The sequence below is a fragment of the Schistocerca serialis genome, chromosome 6 (genome assembly GCF_023864345.2).
Source record: "Schistocerca serialis cubense isolate TAMUIC-IGC-003099 chromosome 6, iqSchSeri2.2, whole genome shotgun sequence".
NCBI classification, from domain to species: domain Eukaryota; kingdom Metazoa; phylum Arthropoda; class Insecta; order Orthoptera; family Acrididae; genus Schistocerca; species Schistocerca serialis.
In genome coordinates, this window is record NC_064643.1 from 266524851 (window position 1) to 266540012 (window position 15162).

The window sequence follows — 15162 nt, forward strand, 5'->3', positions numbered from 1 at the left end:
TTAACCCTTTCAAGATCAGCAACGTCCGCCTGTCACCGGACCACCCGGGTGACGAGAGACGCTGCGTGGGAAGTCCGCGTGTGAAGGAATAGCGACTTTTCACCGCATGCAATTAGAGAGGAAAATCGTAAGGTAGAAATATGAGAGGGGGCTCATGCTACCTCTCAAAGAAACGGAAATGACAACTAGTGGTACAGGGTACCCTCTGCCTCGCACTGTACGGTGGCTTGCGAAGTATCTATGTAGATGTTAATTTAGATGTACAAATTTGTGGTAAGAGTGCTGCTGCTGTTATATGAATTCGTACCTGAAACCATAACTCCAGGTGTAGGTCCAGTGTGACTAGGCGGGATGGTTACCCTCAGCTGGCCTCCTTCTAACCAACACACGGCCAGCAGGTTATTAATGGCACCAAGGCGGAACGAGTTTTCATCACAAACCACAAGAGACCTGCGCCCTCTCTTCCAATGAGCTCTCGCTTGATACCACATAAGTCGCAAATGACGGTGGTTTGGGGTCAGTGGAATGTACGCAACAGGGCGTCTGGTTCAGAGATGTCCTTGAAGTAACCTACAGTAACAGTTCGTTGTGTCACTGTGATGCCAAATGCCGCTCTCATTGCTGCTGCAGATGCAGTACGATGCACCAGATCCACAAGCCGAACGCTATGGTCTGATGTCGGCAGTACCTGGTGACTGTCCGGAGCCCGATCTTCTTGCGACCGTTCCAACTGCTGCCACCAGTCATGTACAGTGACTACATTCCCGCCAAGTCTTTCTGCAATATTGCAGATGGAACATCGAGCTTCTCGTAGCCCCATTACAACCCCTTATTCAAACTCTGTGAGATGTTGATCATGGCGTATTTGTCACCTAAAAGTCATTCTTGATTAACATCAACTCATCATGTCAGATCTCAAAGATAGGTAACGCCCAGTACCGTTGCAGCACGTATTTGAAGCAAACCAGCTTTCCATCCTGATAGTGGCGCTACTAACGCCGCTCTTACACTACTGGTACGAAATTTGAATAGAGATCATCGTTCAGACGTAGCAGCACACCTACCATCTTTAGTTTGTGTCGCACAACTTCTTTTTGGCGTCGCGACTTCTCCATTCGTGTGGAATGTTTAAAAATTTGTTACTACAGAAGAGTGCTGAAGATTTAGTGAGTAGAAGTAGCAACTAATGAAGAGGTGCTGAATTTAATTTAGGAGAAAAAAGCTTTACGACACGTTACGACTAAACGACGGTAAGTGTTGAAGGGACACGTCCTGGGGCATAAATTTAATTTACACTACTGGCCATTAAAATTGATACACCACGAAGATGACTTGCTACCGACGAGAAATTTAGCCGACAGGAAGAAGATGCTGTGATATGCAAATGATTAGCTTTTCAGAGCATTCACACAAGGTTGGCGCCGGTGGCGACATCTAAAACGTGCTGACGTGAGGAAAGTTTCCAACCGGTTTCTCATACACAAACAGCAGTTGACCGGCATTGCCTGGTGAAACGTTATTGTGATGCCTCGTGTAATGAGGAGAAAGGCGTACCATCACGTTTCCGACTGTGATAAAGGTCGGATTGTAGCCTATCGCGATTGCGGTTTATCGTATCGCGACAATGATGCTCACGTTGGTCATGATCCAATGACTGTTAGCAGAATATGGAATCGCAGGGTTCAGGAGGGTAATACAGAATGCCGTGCTGGATCCGAAGGGCCTCGTATCACTAGCAGTCGAGATGACAGGCATCTTATCCGCATGGCTGCAGCGGATCGTGGAGCCACGTCTCGATCCCTGAGTCAACAGATGGGGACGTTTGCAAGACAACAACCATCTGCACGAGCAGTTCGACGACGTTTGCAGCAGCATGGACTATCAGCTCGGAGACCATGGCTGCGGTTACCCTAGACGCTGCATCACAGGCAGGAGCGCCTGCGATGGTGTACTCAACGACGAACCTGGGTGCACCAATGGCAAAACGTCATTTTTTCGGATGAATCCAATTTTCTGTTTACAGCATCGTGATGGTCTCATCCGTGTTTGGCGACATCGCGGTGAACGCACATTGGAAGCGTGTATTCGTCATCGCCATACTGGCGTATCACCCGGCGTGATGGTATGGGGCGCCATTGGTTACACGTCTCGGTCACCTCTTGTTCGCATTGACGGCACTTTGAACAGTGGACGTTACATTTCAAATGTGTTACGATCCGTGGCTCTACCCTTCATTCGATCCCTGCGAAAACCTACATTTCAGCAGGGTAATGCCCGACCGCATGTTGCAGGTCCTGTATGGGCCTTTCTGGATTCACAAAATGTTCGACTGCTGCCCAGGCCAGCACATTCTCCAGATCTCTCACCAACTGAAAACGTCTGGTGAATGGTGGCCGAGCAACTGGCTCGTCACAATACGCGCCACTACTCTTGATGAACTATGGTATCGTGTCGAAGCTGCATGGGCAGCTGTACCTGTACACGCCATCCAAGCTCTGTTTGACTCAATAGTTCAAATGGTTCAAATGGCTCTGAGCACTATGCGACTTAACTTCTGAGGTCATCAGTCGCCTAGAACTTAGAACTAATTAAACCTAACTAACCTAAGGACATCACACACATCCATGCCCGAGGCAGGATTCGAACCTGCGACCGTAGCGGTCGCCCGGCTCCAAACTGTAGCGCCTAGAACCGCACGGCCACGCCGTTTGACTCAATGCCCACGCGTAACAAGGCCGTTATTACGGCCAGAGGTGGTTGTTCTGGGTACTGATTTCTCAGGATCTATGCATCCAGATTGCGTGAAAATGTAATCACATGTCAGTTCTAGTATAATATATTTGTCTAATGAATACCCGTTTATCATCTGCATTTCTTCTTGGTGTAGCAGTTTTAATGGCCACTAGTGTATTAGCGGGAGAAGTTTGTGAGTTTGGGGGGGTGCGGGTGGGGGAGGGGGGTTAAAATTGTTGAGAGAGGGCAAGGCTGCAACAAATTGAGTAGCTTCGAATTCAAGACGCTGTAGGTTGCAACAGTTGTCCAGGGATGAAGAGTACTGTACAAGATGGATTATCATGTTTTCAAACGAGTCTTAGAATGATGTCTGCAACAGCTGTAAGTCACGAGGCCAAATGTACCACGTTTCGGCACCATCGCGAAGTGTCAGAAAAAAGCTGGGTGTCGGCAGTGCTGGCAGCTGCCAGTATGTCTCGGGCAGGAGCTAATCCAGAAGGACGGCGCCGACAAAGCGTGCAGAGTGGCAGCAGAGCAGCGCACCAGCAATAACGAGCGATGGGTGGAGGCGGCTGCAATAAACGCCGGGCAGTATGGGGTGGTTGGGGGGGGTGAGGGTAGAGAGGGAGGAGGCACCTGGCCGGCGACGGAGCTCCGAAGACGCAGTAAATCGATTTGGGGCAGCGGCGCGGTCCGGGATGCCTGCTTTATAGCGGCCATATAGCCATCGAGGGAGGCGGCGCCGCTAATGCCCATTCCTGGGCAGCGCGCGATTTGTTGTTCTAATAGCGGAGCGCCGGGAAGCCGCGGTGTGGCGTGGAGTGGCGCTGGACGGCGCGCGGTCTCATCGCGGGCAGGAATGCTGCCGGTCTGTCCAGTCCCACCTGTCTCACTCTGACGCCGTACAGCGAGCGGCCGCCACCTCTCGAGAGGACCGCATCGTCCTAAACGTACCAACAGAACGGAGGGGAGCTAGCAGGCTGGCGAAGTACCCTCAACATCAGGAAGAATGACAGGGGTGAATGTTACCGAACTGTCAGCTAAACACATCAAAATTGTGAAATATTGGCACGAATTATAGAGAGATGAATGGAAAAACTGTTAGATGCCGAACTGGGGGGAGATGAGTTGGGGTTTCAGAGAAAGCAAGGAACATGCGAGGCGATCTCATAAGATAGATTGGATAAAGGCAAACGCAAAGGCGTCCGAAAGAAAGGTATGGGGGGAGGGATGGGTTAAGGCGGGACATTTGCCGTGTCCTGACAATTGGGTGCAGAATTCTAACAAAGGCTGGAAATTATGCGTTTTCGTCGGCGTGTTGGTTGTTTGTTCTTCCTTCAAGGAGAATGTGACGATATACAGAACATTGCGAACTTAATGTAGGTTAATTCTTACAAAGAAGAAGACAGCAACCAGCCACTATTAATACTGCTATTTATTTAGGTAAATAGCGCCATTACCGGTTTCGAACTGGCAAATTCATCATCAGACGGCTGTTCACATGATTTGCAAGATACACTTTACATTATCGTCTGTTTTCGATTTTTATTCTTCCACTGTGGCGAAATATTTTTGGTGTGTTGGTGCCCTACGGTAGAAAACAGTGTTAGAAGCGTCCTGTGTGAAAATAACTAACCTCCAAACGATGAAATACATAGTAAATAAATATTTTAGGTTATGTGGTTATGGTACTTACGTCGAAAATTCAGCGCGAATATTTGGAATATTCGAAAAATACAATCCTGCAACTTCGCAACAAAATCGCGCGGAATTTTTGACGTAAGTACCATAACCACATAACCTCACATATTTATTTACTATGTATTTCATCGTTTGGAGGTTAGTTATTTTCACAAAGGACGCTCCTAAAGCCGGGTTCACACACGCAAACGAAAGTATCGCCACAAGTCAAGTCATTCTGAAGTGGCGCTGTCAGCTACCGTTCACACAGGCGCCACAAATTCTTCGTAATTGCGCGGTTTGCAAAATGGCGTCACCTGTCTCAGCTGATTAAACGGCTGTGCATATTACTAAATAAGATGTTTTGGAAACATAATAAATGTAAAATAATACATACCAAAGTGATTCTCGTTTCTCTTGTCTCGACTATATGCTTTAAGAACCGGTCTGCAGCTTCAAACCAAGCAAGGCTGGGTGTATAAATACCGTCTGTAGACGCACCACTCTTAAGGGATTTCAGAACTTTTTTATGTTCATTCATGTAAGCACTTCGGAAGCTTCGAATTTTTAATTTTGTTGTAGCTACATCAATTCCAGGTACATATTCACGCATACTGTTTACTATTTCAATTAATGCAGCATGTCTCAAATTTCTGTCTTTGTATGATTCGCTTTTGTGGTTCCAAAGGCATTCTCGTTCTTGATACACCTCCAAGAATCTCATAATTGTCGCTGTTGACCACTTTTTCGACATATTAATAACAAACGCACAAACAAAAGCACTATCTGCGAACGAATGCGCATTAGAAAGGTTTGAATCCAGCCACTAGGTAGCAATCGAATGACGTTATTCGATTGTGGAGAAGGCAAAATGGCGCAACAAAGTAGAACCAAGTTCAACTTTTTGTGGCGTGACAAAAGTTGCGCTTCTTAAATGGCGTCACCGAAAACTAAGAGTTCACACATGCAACTACAAAGCAACTGCAGTTCGTCATTAGCAGTGGCGATACTTTTGTTGTCTGTGTGAACCCGGCTTAACACTGTTTTCTACCGTAGGGCACCATCACACCAAAATATTTTGTCGCAGTGGAAGAATAAAAATCGAAAACTGACGATAATGTAAAGTGTATCTTGAAAATCATGTGAACAGCCGTCTGATGATGAACTTGCCAGTTCGAAAACGGTAACGGCGCTGTTTACCTAAATAAATAGCAGTATTAATAGTGGCTGGTTGCTGTCTTCTTCTTTGTAAGAATTAACCTACATTAATTGTGCACAGCTACTGTCTCACCATGTCAGTTTTAGACAAAATAGCATTGCGAACTTATTGTTCCCAAAGTATTCTCCAACCCATCCTCGTACAGTTTTTATGACCTCCAGAGAGCGACCAGCACGCTGGCACGCGAATTGCGGTGCCTCCTCTCTGCGGAAAATAAACATCGCTGCAGTACACCTACCCAACGTCCGCCCCTAATTCCCGCAAGGACACTCCTTCCTTCCGTTGCACAACTTAATCGCAACAATAATCTACCTTTTGCCACGGCTTGCTGAGATTACATTCAGTACTGCAATCGTATAGCGGGAAAAAGTGTGAAAAAACTAGGGAGAAAAGATCTCCACTTCAAGTAATGGAATCTTCTCAGACTGCATAGGGTGCATGCAATACAGCATGACATACAGTCGCCGGCCTGTGTGTCCGAGCGGTTCTAGGCATTTCAGTCTGGAACCGCGCGACCGCTACGATCCCAGGTTCGAATCCTCCCTCGGGCATGGGTGTGTGTGATGTCCTTAGGTTAGTTTAACTAGTTCTAAGTTCTAGGGGACTGATGACCTCAGATATTAAGTCCCATAGTGCTCAGAGCCATTTGAACCATTTTTTGACATACAGTACAGAATTACGAATTCATCGGTCCAGTTGGCTTGTTTGCACAGTGATGTGTTAAACTGGGAGAAGGCGAGATAAGATACCTTGGTTTCATGATTCAGTTCTAGGCTCTGGAGGGTATATTGTTCCGTGCAGGTTGTTTTGGAAGGTTTCCCACTATTATCTTGTTGAATGTTGGCCCTTGGTACACTTCAGCCAAACAAGTTAAGAAATGTAGCTTTCCAAACGTATTTTATTAATCTTTAATTACGTCAATCAACTTTAAAAAATTGAAGTTCTGTAAATAATGCAACAATATCCATTAACAAAATCAGCTGTGAAATATTGTAGTGAAACAGTCAATGTCGTAAGTGGAATAATCTTTCTTAAAATTTATTTCTTGTTTCCTCACTTTTAGGAGTATTAACCAGCGTCGGTTTTGCTGGTTATATTTGTTAATATTCAACAGGAACTGCTCAAGTTTTCTGACGTCAGAAATCGCATTTTTAGAATTTTGCACTCTCTTGCATAAATATTTGCGGACGCCCATGAGCAAACTTATATTCAAGGCATTTGTAGACTTTGAGAAAGCTTATCACAACGTTGACTGGAATATGCTCTTTGAAATTCTGAAGTCAGCAGATATAAAACGAAGGGAGCAAAAGCGGATAACGACTTGAACAGAAACAAACGTGCAGTTATAAGAGACGAAGGACTTGAAATGGAAGCAGTGGTTGAGAAAGGACAAGAAGGATTCTAGCCTATCCCCGATGCCATTCGGTCTGCACATTTTACAAGTAATAAAGGAGTCGTAGAATAAATTTGGGGAGGGAATTAAAATTTGAGGAAGAGAAATAAAAAGTTTAAGTTTTTCTAATAACAATGAGGGAACCTGCAAGAGCAGTTGAGTGGAACGGGAAGGGTCTCGAGCAGAGTTTATAAAATGACCATCAACAAAAGTAAAGCAAGGGTAACGGAATATGGAATGAAGTCCCATGCTTCTGGACAGAGCGTAGGGGAACGAGCGGGAGACCCACACCGCCGTACTAGGCAAGGTTCAAATGGAGGTGGTTTTCCGTTGCCTTCCTCCGACCATAATGAGGATAACTGATGACGATGAAGACGATCCAACAACACCAATCATCTCGGGGCAGGTAAAAATCCCAGACCCCTTCAGGAATCGAGAACGCTACCGCGAGACCTCCTGGCGGAGGTCTCGGGCATGGTTGTGTGTGTTTGTCCTTAGGATAATTTAGGTTAAGTAATGTGTAAGCTTAGGGACTGATGATCTTAGCGGTTAAGTCCCACAAAATTTCACACACATTTAAACATTTGAACCATGAGTGGCGGACATGATACAATATAATCAAGTAAAGCCAGATTAGAAAATGAGGCGCTAATAGATGAGTTTTGCTTGTTGTGCAGACAAATAACTGATAACGTCGAAGTAGAGAGCGTGTGAAATGCAGGCTGGTTATAATACGAAAAGCATTTCTGAAAACGAGGAAATTTTAAATTTAATTGTTAGGATCTCTGAGGGGAGAGGTGAAACATAGACGAAGAGAGTTTCAAGCAAGAAGAGAACAGAAGCTTTTGAAATGTAGTATTACAGTAAAATCTGAAGACTAGATGGGTAAATTGAGAAAATAATTAAGAGATAATGATTGTAACTGGGGGGAAAAAGTTTATGACACACCTTGACTACAAGAAGCGTTCCGTTGACAGGACACATCTTGAGGCAACAAGGAGTTTGGTAATGGACGGAAATGTAATGGGTAAAAATTGCAGAAGGAGACTAAGGGATGGATACAGTAAGCAGGTTAAAGGGTATAGATATTGCAGTTGTTATGAAGATATGAAGAGGGTTGGACATTATAGACCAGCATGGAGAACTGCATCAAACCAGTCTTCGGATTGAAGGCCACAACAGCATAATGCTAAGGTTTCGGCTGAGAAATGAATGTTTCACAGTTGTCTCTGGTGGCCATCTTGGTGGTTTGAAACAGAGAGCTTTGAAAGAAAAGGAACTACATCCCACTTTAGAGTAGTTGGCTTGTTTCGATCAATGGAGAATTTAGATAGTACCAGACTGCTATCGGCCCTGACGCCTGAATTGCAGCAGACTGTCTGAACTTAATAACAACATGATTGCTTAAGAGGCTCGACCCTCTGGAACGAAGGATCCTCAGGAGACCATTGGATCCTCGAAGAGGAGGAGACGGTCAAAATAGAAGACGAGCGATCCAAGAGCAATATGACCACATAGAGAAAATTCGGTCACTATCAGTAAAAGAAAGATCATGTTCTTCGCGCACCCACGGAAGGATGTCATGTCACAGAATGTACTCGTAGTTTCTTCTGAACAGGAAAACAAACTACGATGGATCAAGTGGTTCAAATGGCTCTGAGCACTATGGGACTCAACATCTGAGGTCATCAGTCCCCTAAAACTTAGAACTACTTAAACCTAACGAACCTAAGGACATCACACACATCCAAGCCCGAGGCAGGATCCGAACCTGCGACCGTAGCGGTCGCGCGGTTCCAGACTGAAGCGCCTAGAACCACACGGGGACCCCAGCCGGCTACGATGGGTCCAAGAGGTACAGAGAGAGGTAGAATAACCGAGAATGTGAAAACGGAGACTTACATCAAGAAGACTTTCAAATAAAAGAATTCGGGTTGTCATAAGTTTCCAGGCAGAATTAGAGTAAGAGGAGAACAACCTTATACAGAAGAGCGTAGATAGTTACAAATTATGAGAATGAAGTAGCACTGCACAAGGACACAGAACAGAAAAATGAAGCTCATTCGAATTAACGTGGTCCTTAGATGTCTAAAATGAAAAGAAGTAGAAGAGGAAGAAGTCGGCATTTGGCAGCTAAGGGGCTGAACTGCTACCACCACCAAAATATTCCTGGGAGCCTGGCACGTCGGAACCCACTATATTGCAGCTACCCCTGCGTAAAGCATTATTACTACAAGACATCATGTAGAGATCTTCTTCGGAAAGCGAAAAACCTGCGAGGGGCCGGGGCAAGCAATGTATTTAACACTAAATTCTTCTAGAATTTTCATATGGAAATTATACTGTAAGCCCCCCCCCCCCATTCCTAACTCCGACTTTTGCTGTTGCACATGGATTAAGAAGAAACGCGAACTGACTGTAATCGACCGTGCAAGTGAAGTAGGAAAGAGTTTGGCACCTGCAAATAATTTAATTTGATAGAAATTAATTTGATAAAGGAAAGTTTCATTAATGTAGTGAGAAATGAAAGGGTTGCTCTGCCGTTCTACAACCAAAATAACAATTTGATTTATTATTACTAAACTCAAAATAATGAACAAAACACATGAAACGTATACAATACGTCAAATTGGATACTCAAATAAATGCTGTGAAGATGAAGTTGTCCATAAACTTGATTGTGACATTTATGACCAAGTGGCATGTGGAGCCAATTCCTTGCAACTCAAATCTTAAGAGAAACAAATGGTTCAAATGGCTCTGAGCACTATGGGACTTAACATCTGTGGTCATCAGTCCCCTAGAACTTAGAACTACTTACACGCGTAAAGCTGAAATACTAAACACCTTTTTCCAAAGCTGTTTCACAGAGGAAGACCGCACTGCAGTTCCTTCTCTAAATCCTCGCACAAACGAAAAAATGGCTGACATCGAAATAAGTGTCCAAGGAATAGAAAAGCAACTGGAATCACTCAATAGAGGAAAGTCCACTGGACCTGACGGGATACCAATTCGATTCTACACAGAGTACGCGAAAGAACTTGCCCCCCTTCTAACAGCCGTGTACCGCAAGTCTCTAGAGGAGCGGAGGGTTCCAAGTGATTGGAAAAGAGCACAGATAGTCCCAGTCTTCAAGAAGGGTCGTCGAGCAGATGCGCAAAACTATAGACCTATATCTCTTACGTCGATCTCTTGTAGAATTTTAGAACATGTTTTTTGCTCGCGTATCATGTCATTTCTGGAAACCCAGAATCTACTATGTAGGAATCAACATGGATTCCGGAAACAGCGATCGTGTGAGACCCAACTCGCCTTATTTGTTCATGAGACCCAGAAAATATTAGATACAGGCTCCCAGGTAGATGCTATTTTTCTTGACTTCCGGAGGGCGTTCGATACAGTTCCGCACTGTCGCCTGATAAACAAAGTAAGAGCCTACGGAATATCAGACCAGCTGTGTGGCTGGATTGAAGAGTTTTTAGCAAACAGAACACAGCATGTTGTTATCAATGGAGAGACGTCTACAGACGTTAAAGTAACCTCTGGCGTGCCACAGGGGAGTGTTATGGGACCATTGCTTTTCACAATATATATAAATGACTTAGTAGATAGTGTCGGAAGTTCCATGCGGCTTTTCGCGGATGATGCTGTAGTATACAGAGAAATTGCAGCATTAGAAAATTGTAGCGAAATGCAGGAAGATCTGCAGCGGATAGGCACTTGGTGCAGGGAGTGGCAACTGACCCTTAACATAGACAAATGTAATGTATTGCGAATACATAGAAAGAAGGATCCTTTATTGTATGATTATATGATAGCGGAACAAACACTGGTAGCAGTTACTTCTGTAAAATATCTGGGAGTATGCGTGCGGAACGATTTGAAGTGGAATGATCATATAAAATTAATTGTTGGTAAGGCGGGTACCAGGTTGAGATTCATTGGGAGAGTGCTTAGAAAATGTAGTCCATCAACAAAGGAGGTGGCTTACAAAACACTCGTTCGACCTATACTTGAGTATTGCTCATCAGTGTGGGATCCGTACCAGATCGGTCTGACGGAGGAGATAGAGAAGATCCAAAGAAGAGCGGCGCGTTTCGTCACAGGGTTATTTGGTAACCGTGATAGCGTCACGGAGATGTTTAATAAACTCAAGTGGCAGACTCTGCAAGAGAGGCGCTCTGCATCGCGGTGTAGCTTGCTGTCCAGGTTTCAAGAGGGTGCGTTTCTGGATGAGGTATCGAATATATTGCTTCCCCCTACTTATACCTCCCGAGGAGATCACGAATGTAAAATTAGAGGGATTAGAGCGCGCACGGAGGCTTTCAGACAGTCGTTCTTCCCGCGAACCATACGCGACTGGAACAGGAAAGGGAGGTAATGACAGTGGCACGTAAAGTGCCCTCCGCCACACACCGTTGGGTGGCTTGCGGAGTATCGATGTAGATGTAGATGTAGAACCTAAGGACATCACACACATCCATGCCCGAGGCAGGATTCGAACCTGAGATCGTAGCAGTCGCGCGGTTCCGGACTGAGCGCCTAGAACCGCTAGACCACTGCGGCTGGCTCCGATACAGTCAACTTTAGCCAAAACTGCTCAAGATGGATAACATAGGCCCGCTTGTACGCAGAACGCTCAATTGCCAACTGGTCTCGGAAAGTTATGTTGAAGTCGAAACTTCAGCAACTTCGTCAAACAGTTGCAATTAAATGAAAGTGTATTAGACAGCCAACGGAAGGTAGGTTGTCCAGAGCAGCGAGAGCTCAGTCTTGTAACCCACTCCGACCGAAAGGTGAGACTCGATACTACCAAGAACACCTGTACAAGCCGAACACAGAACATTACCACCCCCACGACCGTGGTTGTGGTTAAACGTGTCAATCAGCAATTCGAAAATCGGTGGAAAATTCCACTCTGTTGCCGATGCACTACTATTCCACCAATGGAGATACTGGGCGCCAATTTCTGCACCGGTTTTGCTACGTCACGGAGCTATCCCCTGATCAAGCCAATCACAGTTATGATGTTGCAGAAAACGAGGGAATTTATCCGCCAAGACTGCCTGGGAACACAAGTCATTCCCACGCTTCGCTCGTAGCCCGTCAGAAAGCGTTTTCACTAAGTTTCTGAGAAGTAACGGAATCTCTAACCCCAGCCGCTCCTTCAAGCCCCTGTGGGCGTGTCGCTCCCCGCTCTTAGGACAATGTCGGCGTGTGGACAGCATCCACCCGGCTCCCTCGCACTCGTCAGCATAACCCTTTCAAGATCAGCAGTACCCACCTGTCACCGGACCACCCAGGTGACGAGAGATTCTGCATGGGAAGTCCGCGTGTGAAGGAATAGAAACTTTTCACCGCATGCAATTAGAGCGGAAAATATTTGTATCTTCTGAATTCTCAATACTAGCCTTGTAATGACCATACTCGGCTATACTTCCCCAAATCGAATTACTCAGAGCAAGATATAAATATGAGAGGGGGCAAGTCACTGTGTGCATTGTAAAGGCTTGTCACCTCTCAAACTGAGAAGAGAATTTTTTACATGCTTAGAGGCACTGTAGAGACCTATGCCGGAAGAGAATTGGAGATTTTTTGTACGATTTTCTGCAGATGACATACGTTTAAAATGTATTAACACATCAGTTTTTCCAATACTAAGGTTGGATGCGACCGGGGAAGTGACACGATTTTCACTTGCTGTTTTTACTTCGTTGGTTTCTTACTCACTGGTGTCCTCAGTACCTCTACCTACATGTCAAAGATCTATGATCATTCCACAACTGCAATGTCAGATCGGATAGGTGTGATGTCTTGGCAGTCCCTTTGCAGAACATTACATCTTTCACCAACTCCTTACTCATTTCAGCTACAGGACTTTAAAATACTTTACCATGTAACTTGTGTCTTATCCAAAACCACTCTGGATTCAAGAGTACATTAAAGCTTTATCTTGTATCATCGGCGTTGCTTCCCTCTCTACGCTTTCATCATGCCCTTCTATTACTGTCAGAAGGAACATTGCGTCGTACTTAGGGACAACAGGCACTGCATCAGCGTATTTACCCACCATCACTGGGCAAGCGACTTTCAATTAAAATGTGTCCCCTGTACAAGAATATACATAATGGATGTACGAGTACAAATTGTAGACAGTTGGTTGACGACATATGGAAGTTCGGCTCTCGCCGTGATTTGTACTCGGATAGCCTAATGGCAAGCCGACGGTTCCCTATATACGGAAAATCCGGCTTCGAGTCCCTCCCCGGGAAAATTTTTCACTGTCGTCGTTCCGTTGTTCGTATTCGCAACAGTGAATACAATTGATGTACTTCTTAACAACTGTAGTTGCCGCAATGCCTGTTCCTTGGCACATGCATGCATGCCCTAAAGAACGTTGCATCGTACTTCTGAACAACACCGGCACTGCAATATCGTACTAATATTCTAGGTTGTTATTGTTATTGGTGGTGTTGCTGGTGTGGTCTTCAGTCCGAAGACTGGTTTAATCTAAGTGTCCATGCTAGCCCATCCTGTGCAAATCTCTTCATCTCTGCATAATTACTGCAGACTACATCCAAGTGAAACTGCTCAGTGTATCATGCATTGACCTCACTCTACAATTTTTACCCTCCACCCTGAAACACACATACACTTCGTTCCATAGCCAAATTATCAATTCCTTGACGCCTCAGGATGTGTCCAACCAAATGCCTTTCCTTTAGTCAAGTTATTCCACAAATTTTCTTTTCCTCAGTTCGGTTTAGAACCTCCTGGTTAGTTATCCGACTTGCTCATATAATCTTCAGTATTCTATTGCAGCACTACATATCAAAACTTCTGCTCTCTTCTTGTTTCAGCTTCCATGTTTCACTTCCGCACATGGTTAGACTCCAAAGAAATACCTTCAGACAAGACTTACCGACAGTTAAATTTACATTCAGTGTTCAAAAATTTCTCGTTTTCCATAAATGATTTCATTGCTTCTTTTACGTTCTGCTTCGGCTACCGTCATTTATTTTGGTGTCCAAGAAATAAAACTCATTTACCTCTTTGAGTCTCATGTCCTAGTGTAATTCCACTAGCATAGCTTGATTTAGTTCGTTTACGTTGCATTAGCCATGTTTTACTTTCTTAATGTTCAACTCTTAACGTATGTTTGCCCTCTTTAAACTGTCGTACGGTCAATACTGTCTCACGTATTCCTATATTTCTAGGTTAAACCCCCTTTACTCTTAAATCATGTTCAGTTCAAGAACATGTCTTGTACTAAGTACCACAGAAATACTTTCGTGATTTGAAGATGACGAAGGAATTAAGAAAGGAATATTAGACTTAACGTTGAGTCGATATCGAAGTCATTAGAGACGGTGCACAAGTGCACCATTTCGCTCGCAAAATTGACGATTAAGAAGAAGAAAATAATATTATTAGTAAGAACAACAGAAGGAAGAAAGAATCAATGAATATAGAGGTTATGGAGAAATGGAATGCAAATATGTATGAGTATCCATCCGAGAGAATTAGATTTCCTTTTAACGAACAGCACGAAATATGATTATACTGCTCCTCGATCTCTAAAATTTTATGCTGTGTCCATTGTTAATCACCGATTGGAAAATTATGTTCTTTAGTTTATCTAGTTAATTAACGCTTCGAACACGTTCAACATTTATATCAACTGTTTCCTAATTAAGACGCGAGGCACTTGTATGATTTGGTCGCCGCATCGAAGCCGTGTGAGACTTGATTAGTTTATTTAGTCTTCATCCCCGGTGGACTTCATCAGCGTGCCCTTGCTAGGTTTCCGCAATCGTCGACCAGTGGAAGTGGACGTTTATTGCCAGATGCGGGACATGCGCGAAAGTGAATCGAAGATACACGCGTCTGCTCCAGTAGCCTTAGTAGTGACTCGTGAAACGTCCGTGGTCAGACTGGCGTAGTGAAACCCAACAGCTAAGTAGGGTTGCAGTTCACGGAACGAACTACTACGTTCATACACGTCGGATGAAACTGCTTGGAAATATTTTCCTTATTAATGGTGCTGTGTTGCTACCCGGTTTTGCTGTGGAATCTGTCTTTTTCATTCCCTTGAATGATGAATCCTATCCGTTTCCGTAAGAAGTGTTCAGTCTTC